This window comes from Urocampus carinirostris, chromosome 12 (genome assembly GCF_059441175.1).
Source record: "Urocampus carinirostris isolate Australia breed hairy pipefish chromosome 12, RoL_Ucar_1.0, whole genome shotgun sequence".
NCBI classification, from domain to species: Eukaryota; Metazoa; Chordata; class Actinopteri; order Syngnathiformes; family Syngnathidae; genus Urocampus; species Urocampus carinirostris.
Genome location: NC_142360.1, coordinates 23,873,283 through 23,900,702, shown reverse-complemented (window position 1 = coordinate 23,900,702; position 27,420 = coordinate 23,873,283). Strand labels below are relative to the sequence as shown.

The following is a 27,420-nucleotide window of genomic DNA, read 5'->3' as shown; positions in this document are numbered from 1 at the left end:
TTACAGTAGTTTTGCGGTGCAGGGAGATGTTACTTTGTATCGCGTTCTCCCAACACTGCACTCAGGTACACATGCAAATACATGCATGTGCAAAATATCAGTAGAAGCTCATCAGTCAGCCTGCTCAGTAACTTGCCCCCAGTCAGACGGCTTGAGCGCTCGCCGGTCTTCAGAGGGAAGGTTAATTGAAGGTTATGAATGTGTTGCTGAATAAGAGAGGCTTTCACAGGCATGTTTTTTTGCTTTAAGTGTGTGTGCAGTTGAGTGTGTCCCTTGGTTGCTCTGCCTGACCTCCCCGCTCCCCATTTCGTCTTCCATTCTCCCTCTGTATGTCCTCAACCAAAGTCCAGTCACAATGTGCAGCCATGCAGATAGGTACAATCTCATTAATTCAACCCATGAGCAGTACTGCATGGCGAGCTCTTCTTCTCTCTCTCTCGCCTTATACGCATATGCTAATGCCCTCAAAGGTTAATATAATCTGACGCTGGCCAGGTTAACTATCTTCGGTTCTGTCAACGTAGCACACCTGTTTTCTCAAGTGGTAGAAAATGCTAGTGCTGTAAAACATTTTTTCAGACTGAATTTTAGGTTGGATCAGTGAATTTGTCCTATATCGGTTCCTTTCTTCCATGGGGTTGCAGTGTCTCTTATAATGTCTCTTAGTTTGTTGTTTTATGGTAGGTAGAGTAGTCAAACACAAAATTAACCCAAACCCGACTTCAAGTCCCGCCATTGAAACTAAATGTCCTTCGGGGTTTTGGGGTTTTTAAGGGTTATTGTTCTATCTTCGTTATTCATTATCCATTATCCGTTATCGGTCAGTTCATAATGCGCTACAAAGCCTAGGAGCCGGGACACTTACTCTCAGCCAAGAGGCCAAGCTAAGGTCCTAGCCCTAAAGCCTTGCTGCGATCATTGCGAATGCACCGTTCCCGGAGGTACTGCTATACCGGGCCGATGCGTGGAGTGGACAGAGCAAGCTCTTATTCCATCTCCGGATTGCAAAAATCAAAGATCAACACCCGATCGTTACGTACCGATACATTTGGGGTTTTTAAGGGTTATTGTTCTATCTTCGTTATTCATTATCCATTATCCGTTATCGGTCAGTTCATAATACGCTACAAAGCCAAGGACTCTTACTCTCAGCCAAAAGGCCAAGCTAAGGTCCTAGCCCTAAAGCCTTGCTGCGATCAATCAAGCATAGTAGACAATATTAGAACCACAATCGGCCGTTACGTAAGTCCACAGTCCAAAAATCACAGCCGGCAAAATGAACGGAAAATGATACCCGTACTTAAGATTTGATGCAGACCTGCAGAGTCCAGGTTCCGTTGAAAGCAATCCAAGGAAAAAAGTGCATATTTCCAAAGGTAAGCGTGGGAAAAATATATCAGATGAACACATTTACTCACGCAACTCCTTTTTCTTTAACCAACTTTTTATTGGCCGCATCACTGACAAAGATGCAGGGTTGAAAGTTAGGGAAAAAAGTAGCGGCTTATAGTCCGGAATTTACGGTACTTTGGGTACGTCTTTGATTGAGATCATAGGTGAATTTTGCAGGATTATTAAAATGATAAATTTAAGTAAAACAGCGCCCTCTTCTAGGGAGCTTTGTTTGTGTGGGTGTCTATATATTTTTGAAAAAAAATCGCAGTGGGATACACTATTGCACTGCGTCACATCACAATGTTATATTTCGGTTCTTTGTACAGCCCTAACAGGCGCACTCACACACAAACACACACACACACACACACACACACACACACACACACACACACACACACACACACACACACACACACACACACACACACACAGATGTAAATCAGGATTTATATGATAGTCTAGAACAGTGTTTTTCAATCACTAGTGTGCCGGGAGACCTTGTCTAGCGTGCAGCAGGAAATATCCCAATATTATCCATCCATAAAAAAAGCATGCCATTGTTTAATTAATATCCTTTTATTCCAGTGGTCAGCCCAAAACCTTTAACATTCATCTACCCGGCAGCAGTTTCCTATTCTTTTATCCTTTATATATTAATTATGAGGTAGACCGGGACATGTTATTAATAACCTCTTTTGTTTGATGAAGCTGTTCAAGATTGTACTCCAATAGAAATAATACAATTAATCAGCATGAAAATAGTCAATTCAAGTCATTTCTATTTGTATATTGCTTTTAATTGTACTCATTTGGATTGATAATTTATTGTTTAAAAAAAAACAGAAACAGTTAATGTAGTAAAAAAGGCATTGTACTGGCAGATCTTTTTGCTCATTTTAAGTATTATTTTTATTTAGAAAAAGAAAATGAATCTGGAGTAAAACTTATAAAAGTTATAAATATAGTAAAATCCAAAATTACTGTAATATGATTAACCAAAATAAATAACCTGTCTTACCTCCAGATCCACAGTGACCACAAATAATGATAAAAATGTTACACTGTCAATTAAGGTTACATGATCATTTAAGCTTTAAAATAAAATAAAAATGAATTAATATCTTAACATTTTCGACAGTGTGCTTCAAGATTTTTTCGACTAAAAAAAGTGTGCTTCGGCTCAAAAAAGGGTTGAGAAACACTGGTCTAGAAATATGAATTAAGTTTTTCTTAACGGTTGGAGGTGCTAAATAGAACACCATATCAAAATGTTGTACATCATGTGACAAATAAAACGACCTATAATGGTGGCACATTGATAGCACTTTGCAAAGCCATCCAATACACAGAGAAAGAACTGCTCGGAACTTATTCAAACGAGCAGGCATCCCGTTACAGATCAATACACGTTCACATCAAAGCGCTTTAAGACAGACATCTCACTTTTCCCCGCCGTTCTAAATAATCCCTGCCTCTCTGTTTCCATGGTAAACAGACAGATGGATCCTTTAATCCTGATCGATTTGTTTGTTTCAGACTCAAATGTCAGGTTGTCATTTGATCCCAGCCCCTTTTCCCTCCTCATTATCGGCCAGGACTTTTCCTCTTTTTAGCAACCATGATGGTGATCATGGGAATTCCTCTCCATCACAATATGTTTATTGAAGGGCTTGTAATTTGCTTTTAGCGTTACTAGTGTCTGTATGCTCTGCACACCTTTGACTAAAATGATTTTGGTGTGGCTTTTGCCATGTCTTAAAGTTGCAGCTGTGCATGTTTATTTTGTGCGCTCCGCAGTTACTCTGATGGCGAAAACAGCCACCTTGTTGTTTTTTGGCTTCTTGTTCTTTTGCTTCCAGTGAAAAGTGAAAGGCAGGCCAATGGGGGGTGAAAAAAGAAAGGCACAAGAGCAAACAACAACAACAAAAAGAAGAAATATAGGGAAGATGAGTCACTGCGGAAAAAGGGGAAAGGGTGCACTTGGGAAGAAAAGCGAAGAAAAACAGCAGGGGGACTTTGTGGAAAAACTATACAAAAACAAGTGATTGTCAGAGGAATTAAGTGAGGCCATACAGAGTGAATGACAACATGAAAAGAAAAATGGGAAAACAGCCTGTAGTGTGTTTACTGCTTTACCAGATCGAATTGAATATACTTGTTGGATAAAAAAACAAACGAGAACAGTTCTGGTAGTGGCTTGGGATAAATTGTAATTAATTTCATTCATCACGTGACTGTGGCTTAGGGATTCATGCTGTTGACATCCAAAGCTGAAGTGTTTCCAACATCAGCAGGATCAATTTTGCGGATCAAATATGGGGAGGCGATAATAAATTCATGCAAAAGAAACATGTGAACTTGCTCGTTTACTTCCATGACCTGTCATAATGATTCTGTAGAATTGTTGCTTTATTGGTGACACACAGTTAGCCTCCCATGCACATTATAGCTCGAGTATCCAATAGAAAAATGTACAAGACAGTGGTAATGATGTAATCAAAGGCTGTTTTGCTGACATTATTATATAATGACTGGGTAATTGCTATCGAGGGGGGGCGGCAGTGGCTCAGGAGGTAGAGCGCTCGTCTTGGGATCAAGATATCTCAGTTCGAATCCTGGCTCCTACGTGTTACATGTCGAAGTGTCCTTGGGTAAGATACTGAACCCCTAATACCCCCAATAAGCAGGTTAGCGCCTTACATGGCTGCACGGCCGCTATTGGGAAATGTGAAGCACAATGTAAAGTGCTTTGGGAAGTCTTGACTTGAAAAGCGCTATATAAATGCAGATCATTTCATTTTATTTCATCAATTCTTAGAACTAATATTTTCTAATGGTTCAAGTAGACTCCATTATGGGAAAAAGTCCTTGCCAAAAAATATCAATTACTGGATGGGTTGATCTGTTGTTTGCTTGGTAATACTATCACGAATTTAATTGTTCTGAGATGAGGTGTTCGCCTAATAATAATCCTTGGTTTCACTATCGCCCTTTGCCAAGAGGCTACTTGCATACCTCACTCCGTATCCGCAGACGCTAAGCAGAGTTATACATTATATACTAATTACTCTAATGATATTCATAATATTCTGTATTTTCCGGACTGTAAGTCGTTGGGGAGTATATGCCGCACCAGGCAAAAAATGCATAATTAATAAGGAAAAAACATAGATAAGTTACACCTGGAGTATGGATCGCAATTTGGGGGGACATTTATTTGTGAAAATCCAACTCACAAAACATACATGTCATCTTGAAAGGAAATTACAAATAAAATTAATAAAAATGTCCAACCTTGTCTGATGTCCCCCCTAGCATACGTCACATGCGCATAGTTGCTTTTTAAAACTACAAAGCATTTGCACTTTGTATAAAAATCACTTATGAGTGAGTTGAAAATATTTATCTTGGCGAAATTAAACCTTATCTTCTGAACATTTTTCGAAAGTGAGGAGTGTCATGATGACGTAAGCGGCACACCGAGTATACATCTATATATCTATATAATTATATATATATACATCTATACATCTATACATCTATACATCTATACATCTATACATCTATACATCTATATATTTATATATTCATATATTTATATATTTATATATTTATATATTTATATATTTATATATTTATATATTTATATATTTATATATTTATATATTTATATATCTATATAATTATATCTTTATATATCTATATCCATACCTATATCTATAGCCATATGTATATCTATATCTTTATATAATAATTTCACACGTAAGTCTCACCGGGTTATAAGTCGCATGCCTGACCCATGAAAAAAACTTCGACCCGTAGACCGGAAAATACCGTTCATATAACGTGAAAATGCAGCGATTTTTAAATTGAAATGTAAACTTAAATGAGAAAGAACTTTATCACTGAATAAATATCACCATTTAATATAATTTTCATGCAAGGTTACTCTTTGATAACTGCTCGGTATTGCATTATTATTTCAGGTTCACCGGTAAGCCACACTTTGAGCCGATGGGCCAATGCCCAGGTGGCTTTTTGCATCCTCAGGGGGCCTTGTTAGTGCTAAACTCACACTTGCCATAAAGCCCTATTGCGAGCCTGTATCCGATATCTGGGGCGTGAGGTGCTTGACAAATGAAGCGCTCAGGTGCACATAATAATTCATTGGTATCATTTTGCCCTACTATTGGGAGCTAAGGTTAAACAAGTGTTGGAATCAAATAATCTTTCCTTTTCTGGTTGGCAAGATTCGTGAGGATTACATGATACCTTCTCAACATTATTTAAATGGAGATTTCTACAATACCTTTTAGATTGTTCCTGATACATTTGTACATAGCAGCCCAGTTTTTAGTACAATCTGGATATTATCAGATCCAATATTATCAGAAATTGGGTATGCTACTGTTTCAAGGTTTTTCAAGAAATCTTGAGGAGCATGGCTGGGACAAAACCTTGGCCGGTTGCCCCAAAAGTTGCTTCATTGGATAGACTAAAAACAAACCAAAAATCACAACGTGAAACTCAAACTGTCCCGAATAGTACGGTCTATCAAAACCAGCACCTTTGGCATTTATTTATTTCTGTCAGGACGCATACCCTATGTAACTTAGCACTAGCACTAGCGAGGGGCTGTGTGCACACACAGGAAATTCACATTCTTACACATGGAGTCTCTGGAGAAGGCAGATGGAGCAGACCACTTCTTGCTGAGCAGGCTTGATGACAGCTGAACAGCTTGAGGTGTACCGGAGCGGCGGGCCATAAACACACACAACATACTCACGCAATCATATATAATAAACAGGCATCAACAGATTAGATGCCGCACTTTTCCTTTTTCGGACAGCTGTCCTAACCCATCCTGGATTTGCTCTTCTTCTCCCGGGGGCCCACCTAGAAGTGCGTGAATAGAAAGCATTGCACGCGCACACCTGTGGTAAGACTATAAGGTCCTCGTCTCCTTTTCCCGAGCTTGTCGCTTGTCACGCTCTATCAAAATCAATGAACCGCCTTCACTCACGGCACATTCCGTCAGGCATCCGTCTGAGTTTTTTGTTTATGCGTAATCAGGCGCAGAGCTGTCACTGGTACTGATGGCTTATTGGCTCGCTGTCGTTCAAGCTATTATTTCAAAGCATTTCCTGATAGCCACCTGCCTTCTCATTCCCTCTCTCTGTTTCCATTCCTTCCTGCTGCTACAAATCATGACTACACCAGACAGCCTGTACTCTCTTAGCTGTGATTAAACCCATTGGTTACCAGCCTGCATGCATTTATAGGCCTTCGGGCTTTTGGGAAAAAAACAAAACAAAGCGGCCTTTTTTTGCCCACCTAAATAAATAATGACGGCGCTCCAAAAGTGCAACTATGCATTATGATTAAACAGATCACTTCTTGTTAAAGGAGATTTGTCCAATACTGAACTACTGAGGTGGAGCAAGGCAGACACGCTAGTTGATACCTGAAGTCACTTGAGCTACTTACTGTGTTAAATTGAATTGAATTGTATTTATTGTTCTTGATATTAACATTGTGAAACATTGTATGCAACATAATTATACATGGCACTCCAGGGTAAACATGTAATAAAGACTTTGAAGAGAAAATCAAATACTGTCAGGAAAGACGAGAAAAACATTTACAATGTAGTGCTTAGAGAGTGGGCTAAGTTGTGATAAGTTGTAATATTAGTGTAAAGAAAGCATAGTGCATCATAACAATGAACAATGAAATGTAGTGCAAAGACCTTTAACAGCAACAAAAATATCCAAATAAGTCTCAAGATATATATTTTCACATTTTTACACGTTGTTTAGGGTGGTGAAAGCCCTGGGTAACAAGCCCATTTTTCCTTGTTTTAAGAGACCTGTAGGGCCTACCAGAGGGCATTGAAAAAAGAGGTAGTGGCCAGGGTTGGAAGAGCCCTTTATAATGTTGATAGCTCTGCTTCTGTATAGAAAGCCGCTAATGTCCTCAAGACTGGACAGAAAGGGGGCTGTGTCAATCCCTGTGTGATTTTCCTGTCTACTGTCGTGCTCCCAGCATACCACACAGTGACGTCATATGCCAGAATGCTGTCGGCTGTGGCTATTGTGAACAAAGTAACACTTCTACAACAGTCTTTAGGTTAACACAAGCGATCCTATTTATTTCACCATTAGTCCGATTACAATACACACGAACCACAAGGACAACAACAATAAGCCGGCTTCCGCGTTAGTTTAGCGGTCAAAGCCCTTTGGTCTTCCCGGTAAAATACCTGTCGGACAACGCAAGCCTTCCGACCTTGAAACAGCTCAAAAATTAACCAGCACCCCACCATGGATGAAACTAGATTAACAATCGGCGACACATACATTTTGGCTCCTACACTATTCATAAGAGTAAATAACAAGAAAGTCATCTTTATGTGATTACCATGTAAAAAAACAACAACATTATGACCCTTCATGATTCCAAATTGATTGTTCCTTAGAAGCTAATTGTCACTTAATCCTACTTGGGAGTGAAATGTCATTATGCCTCCATAGCAGCCGCAACACACCTGCTTGTTCCCTCCCACGACATTTTATCGCAACCTACTTGAAAAGAACGTCACGAGGTCTTCACCGTCTTTAAATCACAGACGAACGATGCCTGCCGCAGACAAAAAGCCTGAAGAAAGGGATGTGTTCTCTTTTGTGCCTCTGCTTATCTGCAGTAATTCATTTTGAGCTTTTCATTAGAAATTACAAGTATTCACATGATGATAGGTGTTTATTTTAGAATCAGTTCGATCATGTCAATTTCTAGAAATCAGAGAAGACATAATACATTTCATTATTGGTATGACCTCTCTAACCCACAACATTTGGCCTTCTCAACAGAAAATTTTAATTGGTCCATTCTTCAATCAGACTAGACAAAAGTCAACGCTTTAGTGCTTTAACCCTGATTTCAGATTATTTTATCCTGTGTTTTATTTACTTTTCGACTACTTCACCAATTTCTTGCAAACGTACAGTATCAAAAACCAACATGGCAGGTTGACTGACGAGTCCAGATTTTCCCTAGGGAATACTAGAAATGTGAATTGTTGTCAGTTCCTGGTCAGTCCCTGGTAAAAATAAAGGTAATGGTTTGAATCAAGAGAGATTGCAGCATTAAAGCTTAGGCTCAAAAGTTAAGATATTTAACTAGTACTACATGATAAAAGCAGACATTTGCACAAAACTTTATTGTCAACAGTGAAGTACGGATACTGCATTTAAATGTTTTATTTCTTTAGAGTACAATTGAAACAGTTCTGTTTTAATCAGGAATTATAATTAAGATTTTTTTAACTTCACTTGGTTCATCAAATAATCAACAACCTTTACTAATCGGATATCAACGTAAATGTAAATGTTCTGGATTTATATACCACTTTTCAAGTCATTGAAGACCTTCCAAAGCACTTTAAAATGTGTTTAAGTTTTTCCCATTCACACACACACTCACACACCAATAGGGAGTCAGCCATGCAAGGCACCTGCCTGCTCATTGGGGGCATTAGGGATTCAGTGTCCCGCCCAAGGACACTTCGACATATAACACGGAGGAGCCGGAAATCGAACCTGCGACCTCTTAATTGCAAAACTTTAAAATATTTATTGCCCTTGGTTATTGTCAATTGCACCAAATTTCAGATAAACCTTTGACAATGGTTGCCGTCAATGGCACTTAGTCTTAACATTTTTTTTGTCGTTGGTTATTGTCAATTGCACCAAATTTCAAATGAACGTTTGAAGTTGGATGCCTTTGCATTAATTGACGATAACCAACGACAGAAAATATTTTAAAGTCATGTGCCACTGACGGCGATTGACGTGCAAAATGTATTTGAAGTTGAATGCCATTGGTTTGTTGCAGTCCTAATGCGTATTTGAGAGGAACAATGCTTCTGTTTACTACAGAGTAATGAAGTACGTATATAATAGATTTTTCGGTAACAATAAGTACATCCTGTATCAGCACTTGCTATCCTTATCCAACTTGAGCCCGTTGATTTTTCTGCTCTGTTTGACCATACTTTCTATTTTTATTGTGATCACGCCATCTTTTGTACGTATGCATTCAATTTATGTGAATAAAGGTTTTCTTTTTTATCTCATCTCATCTCATCAGCCGTACCGCTTATCCTCATTAGGGTCGCGGGGGGGCTGGAGCCCATCCCAGCCATCTCCGGGCAGTGGGCAGGGGACACCCTGAACTGGTTGCCAGCCAATCGCAGGGCACACGGGGACAGACAACTCACTCGCTCATTCACACCTAGGGACAATTTGGACCGGCCAATTCACCTGAAATGTGTGTTTTTGGAACGTGGGAGGAAACCGGAGTGCCCGGAGGAAACCCACGCAAGCACGGGGAGAACATACAAACTCCGCACAGGAAGTCTGGAGCTGGATTTGAACCCACGACAGGTTCCCATGACATGAACTGTGCCGCACAAGCGCTAACCACTGCGCCGCCATGCTGCCCTTCTTTTTTATTGATGGTAGAAATTAATTAGGTAAATGGAAGTATAGATTTTCGAAATTCTGTCTAGTTGCAATAGTTTTTATCGGCATCTGATATACAAACTGATCACAATTACTGTGAATGTGGGGTTAGTGCTTTTTTACTCATTTTCAAAACTGAAATTTGACCACAAGCCTAAAATGACCTCTTTTAAATGTACTTGATGTGGCTGTCAATGCAAAACATTCAATGTTCTCCAAGTCTGTTTTGTATCTCCCGATGTTTAATCCATTCACAATGGTAGTTCCAAAGGTCATTGCTTGTTGCTTACTTACCAAAATGACTTGCAAAAGATTGCAGTATTTCTGAGTGTTTGCCTCCTGGCTTTTTGACTATCCAGACAGCTATGATTGTTACTGGCTCCACAGTCTCGTCAAGGGCTAATATAAAACATCCATCTGGCAATAATAAGTCCATGACCCCCATTTCAGACGTTCCTGCACATCCGTTCCATTTTCTTGAAAGCAGCCTGTTGCACTCATTGCTCAATTATGCTCATCTATTCTGATTGCTGTAAAGGAAAATGAATACGATGGCAGATTTGGCTTTATTGAATAAAACATGGTTACTGAAGGGTTACATTTGCTGTTGCTATAAAAGCGATTTATTATTATGACATCAGGACACACACAAAAAAGTCAGATAGTCGGATATCACCACTTCAAATTAGTACCATTAAAGTATTCTACTTGATCCCAAGTGTTGATATGTTATGGTAGTATTTTTGACACATATAACATGCAACCTAACAACCACCTATACGTCTTTTAATGAAAAATATGTCATTGATGCTAAACACAGAAAATAGTTCAGATACTCTAGATGGTAGGGCGCACGCTCTGAGACTGGGAGGTCACTGGTTCAAGCCTCGGCCGAGTCATACCTAAGACTTACACCATTGGTACTCATTGCCTCCCTGCCTGGCACTCGGCATTAAGGGTTGGAATTGGGGGGTTTGGTCACCTAATGACTCCCAATACAGCAGTTTACTGCTTCTCTATGGGGGATAAACTTAATCTGAGTGTGTTAGTCCTTATTCTAGAGGCCTTGTAGCTTCTATTGAAGGGTATCAAGGAAAAAAAGGCTGTGTCTGGGGAGAGTCCTTTATAATGTTGCTGCCTCTGCTGCGGTTTCGGAAGACGACAATGTCCTTGACTGGGTTGAGAGCAGCTGAGGATTTTCTGGGTTTTGTTGATGACTAAACTATTGAAAATATAATCAGCATTCAAATACACAAATCAGTATGTTGTTGTGTTCTAAAACACTTCTTTTAGTTATGTTTTGGGTGTAGTTAAATAATATACAACAAAACCTTAATACATTAGAAAATATTGAGATGTTTGGCTTCTTTCATGGTGTGTAAACAACTTTCACTTGTTCATTTGGAAGTACTTCACATGCTGAAAAAGCATGAGAACCTGTGCCCTAAATTAGTCACTGTTATATGCCAGAAAAAAAAACAAGATTATATATTTTTCATTATTTATATACTATTATTGTTGACTAAGAAAACCATAAATAAACACACTTATTCAAAGTATTATGTTGCTCTGAAGTTTAAACTTGATTTCTTTTTCTCCTAATTTTTTTCTTTTTATGCTTTTTATTTTACAAAATTCATTTTATACAGACAATAAAAAAAGGAACGCTTGATCACATGGACACAATAGTTGTAGCTAAAACCAGTATCAATAACCGTTGTGCAAATCGAAGCCTTCATATGTTCTCTGGAATTGGAACCATTACCGATGTGGGTTATTAGTAGTCAAGTCAAGTCAAGTAATGTTTATTTGTATAGCCCTTAATCACAAATAGTCTCAAAGGGCTTACCTGGCAGGGGAGATACCATGATCATGATGCTAGGTCCTTAGCTTTGCCAGGCTTTGATGCTAGGTCCTCAGCTTGGCCTTGATGCTAAGTCCTTAGCTTGGCCTAGCTAGGTCCTTAGCTTGGCCTTAGATACTAGGTCCTTAACTTGGCCTTTTGATTTTTGCATTCCGGAGATGGAATAAGAGCTTGCTCTGTCCACTCCACGCTTCGGCCCGGTATTGCAGTACCTCCGGGAACCGTGCATTCGCGATGATCGCAACAAGGCTTTAGGGCTAGGACCTTAGCTTAGCCTTTTGGCTGAGAGTAAGTGTCCCGGCTCCTAGGCTTTGTAGCATATAATGAACTGACCGATAACGGATAATGGATAATGAATAACGAAGATAGATCAATAACCCTTAAAAACCCCAAAACCCCATAGACTATTGAAAACTATTATTACAGACTAGTACTCACTTATTTCTTCAAAACACGACTGCAAAAGTTCTTCTATATTTGTAAAGAGACAACAACGGCCCAACAATGGTCAGAGGGAAAGTAAAATCTATAAAATATATAACCCTCTAATTGCATGACTTTAAAACTCCAGGGGTGCATGTGGTTGGGAAAACAAACCACTATAATTGTTTTATGCCCTATTGAAACCAGTAAAATCAAGTTCTATATTTTCTTCTTTTTTTCTGAAAAAGTTATACCACAGTTGGTATTGACTATAATTAGGAGCAAATATATACCCTACATTGATTAGAGAGGGTTCTCAAGGACATATCTATGGTTTAAAATCACGAATGGGTAGATGGTGTGCTAGCTGTTTCCTACTGCTAAGGAATGTGCTCTGTTTAAAAACCCCCAAAAAGGGGATTTAAAAACATCTTCCAGATGTGTAGCCTTTGACCTTTTCCTACAACACCCCACTCAAAACTCTCAACTGCCTTCCTTCTGATATTTATCCTCCAGTCACTGTTACTGAAAATATATGGGCTGTCTCTGCATGGGGGAGTTGTTCAGAGCACTTGGATTTTATACGCTTGCACGATAAATTCGCATTTTATGTTACATGGGAAAACAGAAAGGGGTGTGGGAGACCATTCGACCCAAATTCTGCTCTGTCGTCAATATTTGGCCTTGAAAAATAGCTAAAAATATAACTTGCACATGCATTTTTGAACAGTTTCATTAGATGCATGTTTTTGGAACTTGAAGGAAAGCCAAACCAAGCAAAAGCTGACCGCTACTGCAGTACTCTGCCCCAAAGAGCAACATTGTTAAACTTGTATAAAGAAACATTCACAGAAAGCTGTTAGCATATTAGCAGTATATCTTGACGGCCACATTTTTTCATTCCTGCCCTCAAGAATCTTAACTGATCCTCTATGTTTACACAATGTGGCCACATCTCTGTTTATTCTAATGTATGTTTTCTTCATATGAGAAGATAAGGATTAAACAAAACTATTCTTGAAACAAATCCCCACAAAGTAAACCATTAAAGTAAATCTGATTTTTTTCGTCCAATGTCTGTTTTTAATTATCAGATTACAATTTTGTAAGGAGTATTAGACAAAAATCAATTAAATTGTTTGTGTTTGTGTGTGTGTGTGTGTGTGTGTGTGTGTTACACAATTTAGCAGTATCTCAACTACTTTTAGAATACAGCACTATGTCAAGATTAGTGTTCAAGCTCCACTTAAATCCAAAACAGAGTAACAACGAAACACACAATGAAAATACAGTGAGCCTGACACCACATCACTAACGGTTGTTAAAAACAGTGAAGAAATTGGCAATCACAATGAAATGTTTTAAAAAGAAAAGATCAATAAAGAGATATCTTAAGAATCTTACAGACGATACCATTTACCAGACATGGGACCAAGTCACACATGTGCAAGTCTCAAGTAAGTCTCAAGTCTTCACCTTCAAGTCCCAAGTAAGTCCCAAGTATTTTTTTCTTGGGCAAGTCAAGTCACAAGTCAAGTCCCGAGTCTTAGATTGCCAAGTCCAAGTCAAGTCACAAGTCATAAAAACAGCGACTCGAGTCGACTCGAGTCCAAGTCACTAAGTCTCAAGTCCCCATGTCTGCCATTTACCATTTACCATTTAAGGTCAAAGGTACAACAATCGAAGCAGGCGGCTGTTCATGGTGATGATGTCATGTGTCAACCATTATGGCTCCCAATGTGACATCACTTTCTGTTTGAGCGTCTCCTTCAAAATAAATATGGAAAAATGACTAAGTCAAGTTCAAATAAAAGTTCCCTGGGGGCCAGAACAATATGAAGTTATTCCTTATCACAATGTTTGGAATTGAATATGTTTTGTGTCATACAATTAATGTTGAAGCTGGATTTTCTTAAATATATATTAAATTTCCAAGTGTCCTTGGGAAAGACATTGAACCCCTAATGCCCCTGATAAGTAGGTTGATGTTGCCGCTATCTGTGTGTGAATGTGTATGTGAATGGGTAAGTGTGGATCACATTGTAAAGCGCTTTCAGAGGTCTTCAGTGACTTGAAAGGCGCTATATAAATGCAGAACTTTTACTATTTACCATTGTTATCTGTTTCAACTGAAGTGAATCCGACGCACCATTAAAAAAACATGGAATCAAATACAAATCTTGTGAAAATTTGTATAAATGCTAAGCCCAAGACATAATTAATGTGGGGAATTCATGAAAGCAAAAAACAAATCTTCAGTGGTTAACAGAACCAGATGAATCATTATGGCCTTTTCCTCCCCGTATCACGCCGTAGTTCACAACAGCCTTCTGACGGACACAAATCATCTTTTTGTTGCTTCGGGTGGGAGGCAAAAAGGACCAACTCACAAAAGCGTACTGTTTTTTTCTTTCGTTTTTCAATAACGGACATTAATGCCAAGCCTTCTGCGATATTATCGCCCACATCTAGCATTGGCTAAATGCTGAACAGGTCACACTGTGAAACCGTGGATGGATGAAGGACAGAATGATTCTTGTTCTGTCACACATGATCTGTTACGAAACAGTTGCATGGCAATGAAAAGCGTTTAAAAGCCTCACAAGACTACTGTAGCTATAGTAACAGTTCTATTTAGTATTATGGTCAAGTTGAAGCAATTCTATATTGGGTTTTTATCTATGTGTTTATTTATTTTTCATACACATTATGATATGACTCAAACGCATTAGAATAATGCCTCTAATGCCTTATTTGTTGCATAATTAAACAATAGTGTAAATAAAGATACAAATGTATATTAACTGAGTGAATAGTTTGTCCTCGTGTTGAATTGTGTTTTAATAGATTTATGCCATGGAGTGTAAATGCTCATGTTTGTTTGAATAGAGCTAGCTTAGCGTCCCCCACCTCCTCCTTGAGACAGAACTAATCAAAGTTCTCTCAGGACAAGAGGCGCCGTTTAATTGAATTCTGAAAAGAACTATTGCAGAGGCTGCGGCCTGATTATTGTGTTGAATGGAGTGCTAGCTGGCAAAGCACACAATTATTTGAGTGTTCAGGGAGGTAAAAACAACCCTTGGGTTTATCTTCTCCAGCAGTCTACAAGAAGAAGAGCCACAATTATGATGTTTTATATGAGCTTGGCTAGGAAAGACAAGCTTCTTTTTTATAATTTGTTCCTTTATGTGACTGAACAGCATTATTCAAGAGACAATGAATAACTATCCCCAATTAAACCTAAATCTTTGTAATAGACATATCTGAAATGAAAAAAAAATACTCATCTCTAATAAGTTTATTCTGTTTTTAAAATTGGACACTTGCAATGGAGATGCCAGAGGATGCCAGTTAGATATTTTCACTATGATTGTAGATTGCTGTTTGTTGTTTTGACTGTTATGAACTGTTTGCATTATGGTCACTATTGGCCAATCTTGTTTCTGTACTGTGAGTTCCACACCATTTAGGGTGGATCTGCTTTTGTACCCGAGACAATGTAATACAAAGAGTTTAGGGGAAGGTTTTTCGAACAGATTGTAATTTATTATCTTTGGTGGACTCTCTCCCCTGTTCTTCTTGCAAGTTTAAAATCCATTGATGCATTCTCTCCTTATTTTGAGTGGTTACTAAACTTCAAACTTATCATTCTTATCATTGATGCTACTTTCATTTTCAAAACTAGGCTGATACTCAACAACTTGAATCCCTGAAACTGATACCACTAGTACATAGAGTTTCAGTGTTTATACAAATATCAATATGTATCAACATTCAATATATTTTTAATATAATTATTCAAAATATCTGGTACAAGTGTCGAGATCTTAAAGCAGTGGTTTTCAACTTTTTTTGAGCCAGGACATGTTTTTAACATTGGAAAAATTTTGCGTGTTATATAAAATTTTTAATTTTAAAAAGTCACATTGGATAATTTCTCATGGCATGCCTGACCACCTCTCACGGCACAGCGGTGTGTCGCAGCACAGTGGTTGAAGATCACTGCCTTAAACTAAGTCCGCTATTGGAATGGACACTAGACCAGATGCCTTTCCATCCCAAAATATTTTACATTTTTAGGATGTTTAATACCACTTTTTTTTGGAGTTAGTGGTTTGTATGGGCTCACCATATTAACACAAATAAAAAAAATGACCCAAAAAACTATTTACGAATGCAAAGACCTACAATATAAGTCCCTGCTGGTAGAACGGCTTTCATCACCAAATACAGAATATTTTCTTAAAATCATGTATGACTAATGAGATCTATTTTATTAGTATTTTTCAAGTTGATATACCATACATGCTGACCTGTTCAGTATCGGCACCCGTTGCTTTGCCCGATACCTCAAAATATGGGCTTGTGTCTGCTAGATTACTCAACAACTGCCCTTGTTCGTATTAATACTTTAAGAAACGGATGTCAATTATTTTTCACCACATCTATGAAACATGGCAATAATCAACATTTTACATATATCTACTAATCGTTTGTGTTGTTTACACTTTCAAAGGTTCGACAAAATGACTTATCGGTGCTTAGCTATTTTATGAACTGGTCTGAGAGCCCCACATTAGCTAATGTTCAGTGTAAGGCAGGCCTTTTTTTCTCTAAATTTGGAAAACAATTTGTCGTGCAAATAAAATTGAATTCTAAAACGCACAAAGAAGATTACAATTTACAGGGACTCACAGTAACAAAACCGCATTTTTTTTAACTAAGATAGATTTTAATTTATCATCACACTATTTTTACTCACTGTATTACGTTGTACTTTGTTGTTTTGCCTGATCTCTTCCCATTATGTTCAATTGCAACGTTTTACATTGTGGCACCGTGAGTAAAAATAGTCCAATGATGAGATGAAATGTAATGCCTTTTCCTTGTAGTTTACAATCCCAGTGACGTGGGCCTTTTGGCTGAGAGTAAGAGTCCCGGCTCCTTGGCTTTGTAGCGTATTATGAACTGACCGATAACGGATAATGGATAATTAATAAAGAAAATAGAACAATAACCCTTAAACCCCCCCCTCCCCACAGCTCTGAATTGGTGTGATATCTATGAGGTCATCCACGCATCGGCCCGGTATTGCAGTACCTCCGGGAACGGTGCTTTCGCACTGATCGCTGCGCGGCTCTGTGGCTAGGACCCTGACTCTGCCTCTTGGCTGAGAGCAAGTGTCTCGGCCCCTTGGCTTTGTAGCGTATTATGATTTGACCGATAATGGATAATAGACAAAGAGTATAGAACAATAAACCTTACAAAATCCCATTGGATAAGGACAATATAAATGTCAACGTTCTTAGCACGCTGGAGACACAGTATAGCGTGTTTACACAAAAAATAAGAAGAGGAGGTGAATTTCTTCTTCGGGGTGAATGCTGGGTGACCTCTCACAGCGCCACATGTCGGTCTCGGCAGAAAGAAGTACAACAGTAATTTCCTGTACTCGGGTAAAAAGTGCACACAATACAAAATCAAATTTACAGCAATGACGGGATATTTTACGACATCCCGAAAAAATGTTCGTATATACCGTCTTTCTTAAGTCAAATGGTCATAAGTAGGAAAGCGTCTATATATACGAATATATACATTATAAGCAAACAATAAGGCAATTATTTCTTTCTCTGCAGCCTGGTACCAAATGACTACTGATCGAAATCAATTGTTTGTTTTGTTTTTTTAATGCATTTCTTCCTACTAATAGGCATTAAAATATACACTGACCCTTCAGAATCAATAAAATAAAAAATATCTTGCCAGAGGAACCATTTCTACACTCATAATCAGCCTAAATTTTCCTCCCTTTTCCCTCAGAGTTGCTCCAAATAATCTCACTCTCTCCTGTCTCCAATTCCTATTTCCAGAGCCTCTCTTCCACAGCTGTCCCAGCTGCCCTTCATACATTTCTTTTCTCTCCTGTGGCAATTTTCAAAGGGTGTTCGACAAGCCTTGGGCCAGTTGGTGCACTGCATGTCTGAGCCTTTTGGAAGGGGGCCAAAAGATGATGTCACACCTCAGACTCCCGTACACACAAACGTAAACGTCCAATCCAATCAACTCCATCTTTATTGTCAAGAACTATCTGGCACCTGTCTCACTTCCTTCCCTGCTCAGCTCCCAAATGCTTCAATTCATTAACTTCCATTCCTCCCTCTGATGCTTGCAGTGGCCCGTTTGTTTGCCATCACGGACAATGCTAGTTACGCCCTTTGACCCGCGTGATGGTTGAAAATGAGGAGAGGCAGAAAAGCAAACAGTGCTCCTTTGTCTGGTAGTGTTAAGCCCGGACACACTTAGCACATACCCCCTGGGTGTGTTTGGCATTAATGCCTTTGACTACAGAACGCTAATAGCACCGGGCCCCTGCATACCAAACCCCATTTTCAGCTCTGCTCCACGTTGTTTACGTCATGTGTTTTCGGATCATGTGACCATTCAAGATGGGGGTTACAAAGGTGTGCACACAAACTTTAAGTTTATCACGCATATCGCCAAAATTACCAACAAAGCCAATAACATAGCATCAAACATTTACAGAAACTTTTACAACAAGAACCCAGCATTCTTAGTTCGAATGTTTTGCGTTTATGTTAGACCCGGGTTAGAATATAACAGCGTTGTGTGGAACCCTTACTTACTCAAGGACATTAACCTACTGGAAGGAGTTCAACGACGGTATACGAAGCGGATACCTGGGATGCACAGCTTGTCATATCCGGAAAGACTACAAAGACTGAACTTGGACTTTTTGGAGCTCCGTAGAATTCGATTTGATTTAATTTTTGTGTTCAGAGTACTGCATGGAATGATCGATGTGCCTTCTGATCAATTTTTTGAGTTCTGTCGTGTTGATGGTTTACGTGGTCACAGATATAAGTTACGGGTGCCTAGACCTACCAGCAACTTGCATGGAAACTTTATTTCTTTCAGGATACCAAAAATTTTGAATTTTTTGCCTGACCCGGTTATTAGTACAAATATGGTGCAAACCTTTAAGCAAAGGTTGGCAGAAACAGATCTGTCAAATTTCCTTAGGGGAGGGGGCGTAAGGTGACCATATTTTGCCATGCTCACTCTCAGCATTTTTTTTTTCTTTGTGTCATGTTTTGATTAATGTATCCAACAATACCTTCAATAAACATATTTACTACTGTGCCGAAAGAAAACCCTGGGGCTGGTGGCGTAACATGTGAGCCCTGTATTTTTAGACAACAGTGCCATGGCAAACATACAGTGGAAAATAGTGCCAGATTGAAACAGAGACGGGAGATATGTCGTTCTACAGTAGCAGTCCAAATTGAATTCACTTGTCGTTCCTCGAGAATTTAAGGAAACTTCAAAAACCTAATATTTGGGGCGGCAGTAGCTCAGGAGGTAGAGCGATAGTCTTAGGATTAAGGGATCCCAGTTCGAATCCCGGCTTGTCCGTGTTACATGTCGAAGTGTCCTTGGGTAAGACATTGAACCCCCAATTACCCCCAATAAGCAGGTTAGCGCCTTACATGGCTGCACAGATCACGGCCGCTATTGGGAAATGTGAAGCACAATGTAAAGCGCTTTGGGAAGTCATTGACTTGAAAAGCGCTATATAAATGCAGATCATTTCATTTCATTTCATAATATAGATACCGATGATACAGAAAGAGAAATGTAGCGTTTTTTGATGACTCTCACTGCGGTTTAAATTTGTATGTCTAAATTGAGGACTTGATTTGTCGGTGGAAAAGTTTAAATATCGTGACTTTGTTAATATTGAATAAAGTACTGTGAGAGCTACAGTTTTGCTCCTGTTATGTATTCAGGCAAGAAAATCTCTCAACTTTTGGAGAAGTTCACAGTTTTGAAGTCAAAAAGGGTTCCCTATGTGGATTGTGTGGATCAAAGGAGAACATTTATTGGGGGCACAAAAGGGTGTAATAAAAAAACATACATTTTTCACACGCAAGAACTGCCAAATGTATCTCTTGGGATAATCTTAGCTTGTTTCTTGTAGAGAATAAATCACCACAGTAACTGAGCTGAGCACTTTCTGACTTCTTTCATGATAGCGACTTAAGCTAAATTCAACCAACATTAATAAGGTTTCAATATTTAATGGTAATATAGTGTACTGGAACATACCTTCTCTGTACGCTTCTCACCTTTTTAACCAACTTCCAATTTTTATGCCTGTGTATTACATACATGACAACAACAGCCAATTGCTCCACCTATTGATGATTGCAATCAACGGATAATACAATTTTTAAATACAATGCGGCAGCCAATACACCCACAGCAAGACAAACTATAGTATAAAAACACAAATATTTTGTGCAAACGTTATCATGTCTGTCACTGGTACCAGACGTAGATTGCTAATGCGGAACCCTAGCAATCTACGTCTGGTAACAGTGACAGACATGATCTGGATTAGAGCCGAATGGGCAAGACGAGCTGTCTACCAAAAAAAAAGTTTCTCAAAAAAATCCCATGCAAAAGTTGTTGTACGGCATTTTAAATAAACAAAAAAACTATAAAATGCAGAGAAAACAGTCAATAGTTGAAGCATGGGTGAGCTGTGGTCATCTTACCTGGGCCACGCTCTGTTGTAATTTGGTATCGGTTTTGGAAGCCGGCTAATCCAAACGGTAGGTCCTTAAAGCTGTTCCTCCAATGCAGTTGGTCATCCAAGCCACCGCTTAATCGCTCTTCGCCATCTTGCGAGTCGCAGAACGCCGTGCTATCGGCAGGTTCTCGTGAGGGGTGTCAGGGGGGGACACGCCGTCAGAGTCGTCCGTCTCGTCTGCCGCAATTTTGACCTTTAGGGAAAGTAATCGTTGTTTTTGGATCCTGCTGTGGTATTAAGGGATTTAAACCATCAGAACTTTATTACTGTGAAATAGGGATGAGATACTGATTCAATGAACACACAAATAACGATCAAGCTGGTTTTCTTTTCTTTTTGGATACAAAATGTTTAGTTAAGGATTAAAAATGATCAAAAACCTCAGAAGTTCAGATTCTCAACGGTTAGTATTTCTATCAATGTTTATAATATGTATTTTTGGTCAAAAAAGTAATCTTCTAATGTAAACATGAAATCTCACAGTGGAACTGTTTGAATCTAGGCTTAAAACACTTCTATTCTACAGCTTATGAACAACCTTTCATATTTTAACTTTATTGTTTGTTACAGCAATGACGGATTTTGGCCTGGTCATCCTGCAAGGGGATTACCTCATGTGTGGTCCCTTCTGAATGTTTCTTCATTTTCCTCATGCTGAGGTTTTTGAGTTTTTCCTTGCCCTCATGTAGGTTTTAAATCAGGGGATGGTGTAATAATAGTCTGTAGTTTGAAATAGTCTGAAGTCTGTGCTGCCCTTTTGGACTCCTTGTGATTAAGGGCGTCACAGATAAACATGACTTGACTTGACTTGACAGGTCGGGTGTAATATGGAAAAAAAAAATCAACCAAATTGTCCTCTAGAGGGGCGTCATAAATGTTTCCATATTCACCATGTTTTCTATTTAGTGTGCATGCGTTGTGGAAAAGTGCTTCTCGCCCTTTTCCTCAGTGCCCCGGACACTTAAGGAATTTGGTGACCTAGCGCCACAACGATCAAACATGTTTGATATGCAACGCGAATGGCTCCATGCTGTTTTCCCTCAAAAGTATCCCCGCACACCTGATGCCAAAAGCGAAATGTCGATCGCCAGTGGCGCTGCAGGGATTGGCTGCAGGCATGCGCTGGGCTTTAGTCTTCTCCCTAAAGCAGGTCTCGTCCGCTATATTGAATAAAAACACCAGATTTCTACCCCACTGGTGAATATTGAAGTTTTGGCATGAGTACAGTGAACCAAAACAATGAAGTTTTTGTCAGCTCAGTGCATTCAGCAGCACTTTTAATCCAATCTCAAAATGTGGTTACTCAAAACAACTGATAAATCAAAGAATTCAGTTGCTGAACTCACCAAAACAAGTTACGATGCAATCCCATTACTTCTGCTTGAGACTATCCACTTTGTCTTGGCTTCCATGCATTTTCACCTCGTTGTTAAGGGCAAGGTAATAATTCTTCTAGGAACGGGGAACACGTCAACACTTTTAGCCGCTTGCGATGTACCATACATGAGACTCGCCCATTCTTTTGCATTTTTCGTGGAATTCCACTCAACTGAAAACAATACAATTCGTTGTCTTTAACGTTTAGTAGCCCCCTTAAACACCTGATTAGCGCAGGTCTAAAAATATCTCACCAGTCTTTGGTCGTTTTCTATTAAAGTTGCTTTCTAACTGACATGATGTTTGCGTGGTTGACTTGCTTCTAATAATGACAACCTGTTAATAACACAGTAATGACTTAGTAATAACACAAGTTGTTATTTTAGGGAGTAACAAAAAGTAGCTCTCAGGCTCAGACTGTTTTCATTAACCTTGTGCTTATAGAATACTAGTTAAGAAACAAAATCCCCCAAAATTTTCTGGGATGGTCACATAAAGACCAATCATGCCGGGATTGGTTTCCTGCAGAACTATTAAGGTTTGTGATGTCATCATCACTCGACAGTATTCTCTATATGGCCAACCCCAGTGATGTATAGAAATAATTAAATTTTGCTTCTTCATTCATATTGTAGGAGCACAAAATTCAGATTTCAGGCTAGTACTTGCCCATAAAACATAATATTATTCACAAATGTTTGGTCTGGCGTTTTACATTTAACTGTTTCATCTATAGTCTTTAGGGAAAATTAAATAATAAAAAAGATGAATATGTACAAACTTAGCAAGAAAGTACTTTTCTTTATGTTTAGGCCAGCAGAGCCCACTAAACACAACAAAAAAGAAGCTTCAAATTGAAAATTTCAATTTTATTCAATAACTTTTCAAATGACGGGCGGTTTTAATGGTAATACACTATGAACCTTATTATTGTTGCAACAAAATGGTGTACACTATTTCCCACTCTTAAACACAAAAAAATACAAAAGCAAAAGTAATTTTCAATTTATTTGCAAAATTTTCTTTTAAGCCAACACAAAAAGTCCCAAAGATAACCAAGGGACTAACAAAAGGTCAGTGCAACATATACTGCGGCGCATACAATAAGAGTTGTGGTCCTGAATTGCGGAACAGTGAAGGGCAGAAGCTTGTGGGAAAGCAACTCCCATGAGATGTTTCTGAGGCTGGGAATTTACATTCCCATAATAAGGTCACATTGTTTTGGTCGTCCTTGCACAAACAAAAGTTGAACTCAAATTGCTCATTCAGTGTTGTTTCTCGGTAGCAATGTACACATTATACTTGATTTTCTTTCTTTTTATTTACTCCTGTACTCCTGTTGTTGTAGAGCCGATGTAGGGGACATTTTTTGAGTCGTTGGCCACATTCGGTTAAAAATTATGACAAAGGGGAACGTCCTGGAAACCAATCCAAAAATTCTCTTTTATGAATAAATACACATTCAGGCGTGTTATATTTCTTTTTATACTTGTTTTTGATAAGATTAGTCTCATCAACTTGGTTTTAAAATGCTTACAGTTTTCTGAAATTTTTTTTTGGGGGGTTTAGTTTTTATTGTAGATGTATTTTTAAAGTACTTCTGTAGTATTTGTGTGGTATTACTCTAGTTGTATTTTTTTGTAGTATTTCTCGAGTATAATCTTTGTTATTTTTCCTTAGTAATATTTTTGTAGTATTTTTGTCGTGTTTTTAGTATGACTCTAGATGTATGTTTGTCATAGTTCTGTGGTATTTTTGTCGTATTTTTAGGTGTAGCATTTATTTAGTATTTTTGTAGCATTTTTTGTTGTTTTTTTGTCATGGTATTTGTGTAGAAGTATTTTTTATTATGTTATTACTGTAGTAGTTTTTTTCTTAACATTTCGGTAGTACTTTTTTCTTTTTCAGAATGTATGCAACATAATACAAAATGTCCCTGGTTTTAAGCACAAAATTTTATGTACAGTTTTGTAGTAATTTTATAATATTTTTGCAGTATTACTATAGTATAATGGAGACAAAAGTTGTGCCAAAATAACCCTATTTTTTATCAAATACATTCTCTGTTATTTTATACATATTGTCATTATTCTTTGAGAATTTTCTTTTGGTGGGCTGGATTAAAAAGCCCGTAGTTTGCCCACCCCTATTCTATTAACTAGCCTTTCGAACTGTCTTGTAACAAATAAAAATAAAAATATATTTATTTCTTGTAATATTCGTCCCGAGATTAGAAACTGCCTTCACCCGCTTCATATAAACGTGGAGCCGCTTGCCCTTGATGAAAGTTACCCTTAAAATGAAAATGCTACAGGCGTCCTTCAGAAAGGTCTGCTTTTGTTGCGTAAGCTGTTCTGCCTCCTGTGGGGCTTCCCTGTGCATAGCAGCTAATGACAGGTGTGCCCCGTATCCGGGTACTCTGATGCACATTCTGCAGGATATACTAGGTGGAAACGTGCTGGGAGGAAGACCATCCCATTTACATAATAGTCCCGCTATTCCATGCAAATTCATGTGATTTCCGGCTGCACATCTGCAATGCAAGCTGAGTTTAGTATGCATGAGTTTGAAGAAGAAGGAAGCGCAGGGAGGAAATGAAGGAGTAGAACAAGGAACACAAGGGATCGGAAGATGACTGTTTTGATCATGGAGATATTTTTAGAAACTGCCATGTTTTGGACTCTGGTATTTGTGGATTCTTTTTTATTTTATATTTGTTTATCACTCATAATCTTCTCATATGTACTTTAATTTCTGGATTATAAAGCACGCCGGATTATAAATCGAACTCTCCCAAAAATTAAACAGATTGGATTAATTCTTTAGACGCCATTTTTTTCTTTTTTTGATTTTTTTCCCCCCCGTCATTCAACATCTAAAGAACAAAAACAAATTCCCCAAAAATAAGAATAAAAACTGAAAATATAAAACCGACTGTAGAAGTCAATTTTTCTTTTTATGCTAATGGGTTGAACTAATTAAGACTGGGATGTTTTGCTTACCTCTCAAATAAAGATAACATATTCATATTCTGCAGTTACTTGCTCTGGCCTCAAAAATATTATGAAATTTTCAAAAAAGCAGATAAAATACAAAACAATACACACAATAAAGTAATATACAAAAAATAAAGATAACATTTTATTAAAATATAACCATGTTTTAAAGAAAACTGAAAATACTGAGTAAAAAGGACAATGTGTTTCATATAGCGGTAAAACATTTTATTAACTCAATAAAAAACAGCTCGGTGTCCTTGAGGGTAGGGCGCCTGCCCCAAGACTGGGAGGTTGCTGGTTCAAGCCTCTGCCGGGTCATACCTAAGCCTTACAACATTGGTACTCATTGCCTGGGGTTGGAATTGGGGGGTTTGAACTCCCAACACATTAGTTGGATTGAGCGAGGGGGCTGGGAATCTCCTCTTTATCAATCTCCCAGAAAGAGTCAGAAATGTGAATGTGTTCTTGACTCTAGCCACCCCCCACTAGGGAGATATGGCTCCAGTACAATAAAAACAACATTGATTTAAATAATAAGCAAGAATACATGATTTATTTTATTATATTTGTTTTTAAGATGCTCGTAGGTTGAGAAATGTGTATTTAATTTATATATCATCAGCCTCACGTAGAAGGAGCTGCTATGATCACCTGCCATCTTGCTGATATGGGTACCCAGACAATAAAAACCTCGCTAAAGGCTTGGCAAAAAAAATAAATAAATACAATTAAAAAGAAGAAAAAGGGTGTGGTTTTGTTTTGTGGTCTCCGTCGTCAAATGATACTCTCCCTTTAATGAAGGAAAACATATTTAGTTTAACAGACCATTAAAATTACATCCAAAAGCCTATACAGAAAATAAAATGCAAGAAAAGATTAGTTTTGTTTGTTTGAATGCAATACATTTTCTGTAACATTGTTTGTATTGTTATCGTTGTTTTCGTTTTGCCAAGCCCCCTTTCGTGTGGGAAATTCCCTCTGCACATTCATTTTTGGATCTTGGTAAACATTTGTATTTGTATTTATTTCGTCTTTGTTTCTGTGAAAGAAAAGTCCATCAGTTGTCTCTGTTTTATATAAATTAGTGGAAGCAACATCTTACTCGCATTGCCCCTTTGTCGGAACTCTCAATTTCAGTTATCTAACACATTTGTATCAATTCTGAAATGGGTAACTCATCTATCATCGTTATAGATTGACCGTGTCAAACTGAGAGAGCCTAGTAACTGTTGACTTCCATCAGTCAGTGAAAATGATGCCATCATTCTTGCCGTAATTGCTCAAGAATGGCAGATGTTTAATGATCCGTTTTTGAGGGAGGTGGCAAGTCAGGGAACCCTTTCTTTGAAATGTAGCGTGGTTTGTTTTAAAAAATGTTTGCTTTTATACATGCCTCGTGATTTTACTCTCTTTAATTCAACACACTTTAACACTTTAACTTGCTAATAGTGGCTAAGAAGCATTAACTCGAGATGATTCAAAAGAACTTCAAGACTTATATTCAAGACTGGCAAGCCAATATGAAGCGTCAGGTTGTTACTCAGATTAACTCAAGTTAATTCAACAGTAAATCAAAAACCTGTTAATTTTTTGAGTTTCTTCCCTGTCAAAAATACATCGTAGTAGGGCGATACGCAGTACCCCATCTCTTCAGTTTTCTTAGTCCCGCATCGAACTGCTCTAAAGGGAGTCATGCGGAGCCAACGTTAATCCGAAGCCCACACACAGCCTCGGGTTATGTTCGGTTTTCACGCTTGACAACAATAGGTGTTGTAATTGTATTGTGAAGTTTGTATAGCTAGCTACGGCCGAGATAAAAAAAGAAAGGCATGCCCTAAGGAGCGGACCATAAATCATAACCCCGGCCATCCTCCTTGCATGGATGGAGTAATCTCCCTCAGGCATGGCAAGGATTCTTCCACCTCCAATATTGTTTACTATGTGAACAAAAACCACATCACTCTGTAAGTCACCGAGACAATTGCTTTTGTCATCTGTCTGTATTCCCTTTAGTCATTACCAAGGACTTCCTCTACCTGCCGGGCAAAGAAAAAAGGAGTACATATACACGTCATGTTGATCGTGTGTTGGGCCATTTTGTCAAAAGCTGAACTTGGTTTCTCTCACTCTTTTCAGGCACTGTGGTATTACGAACTGAAATGTCCGTGGGCAGGTTTTATGTATCAGAAATTGTTCGTTTGGATGGTTGAAATAGTG

General features: G+C 38.4%; 1 protein-coding gene, 1 non-coding gene and 1 pseudogene across 5 annotated transcripts in view; 2 read left to right on the top strand and 1 right to left on the bottom strand.

Annotated features, from left to right (window-relative positions):
• ptprsa (protein tyrosine phosphatase receptor type Sa) overlaps positions 1–27,420 on the top strand; it is a 371,836-nt gene that overhangs the window by 148,533 nt on the left and 195,883 nt on the right. The gene's annotated exons all lie outside the window — the stretch shown is intronic.
• Positions 920–1,172, bottom strand: LOC148355281 (U2 spliceosomal RNA; annotated as a pseudogene).
• On the top strand, positions 11,837–12,021 carry LOC148355280 (U2 spliceosomal RNA). The gene has a single exon (XR_015852349.1). It is a non-coding gene; the product is annotated as a U2 spliceosomal RNA (small nuclear RNA).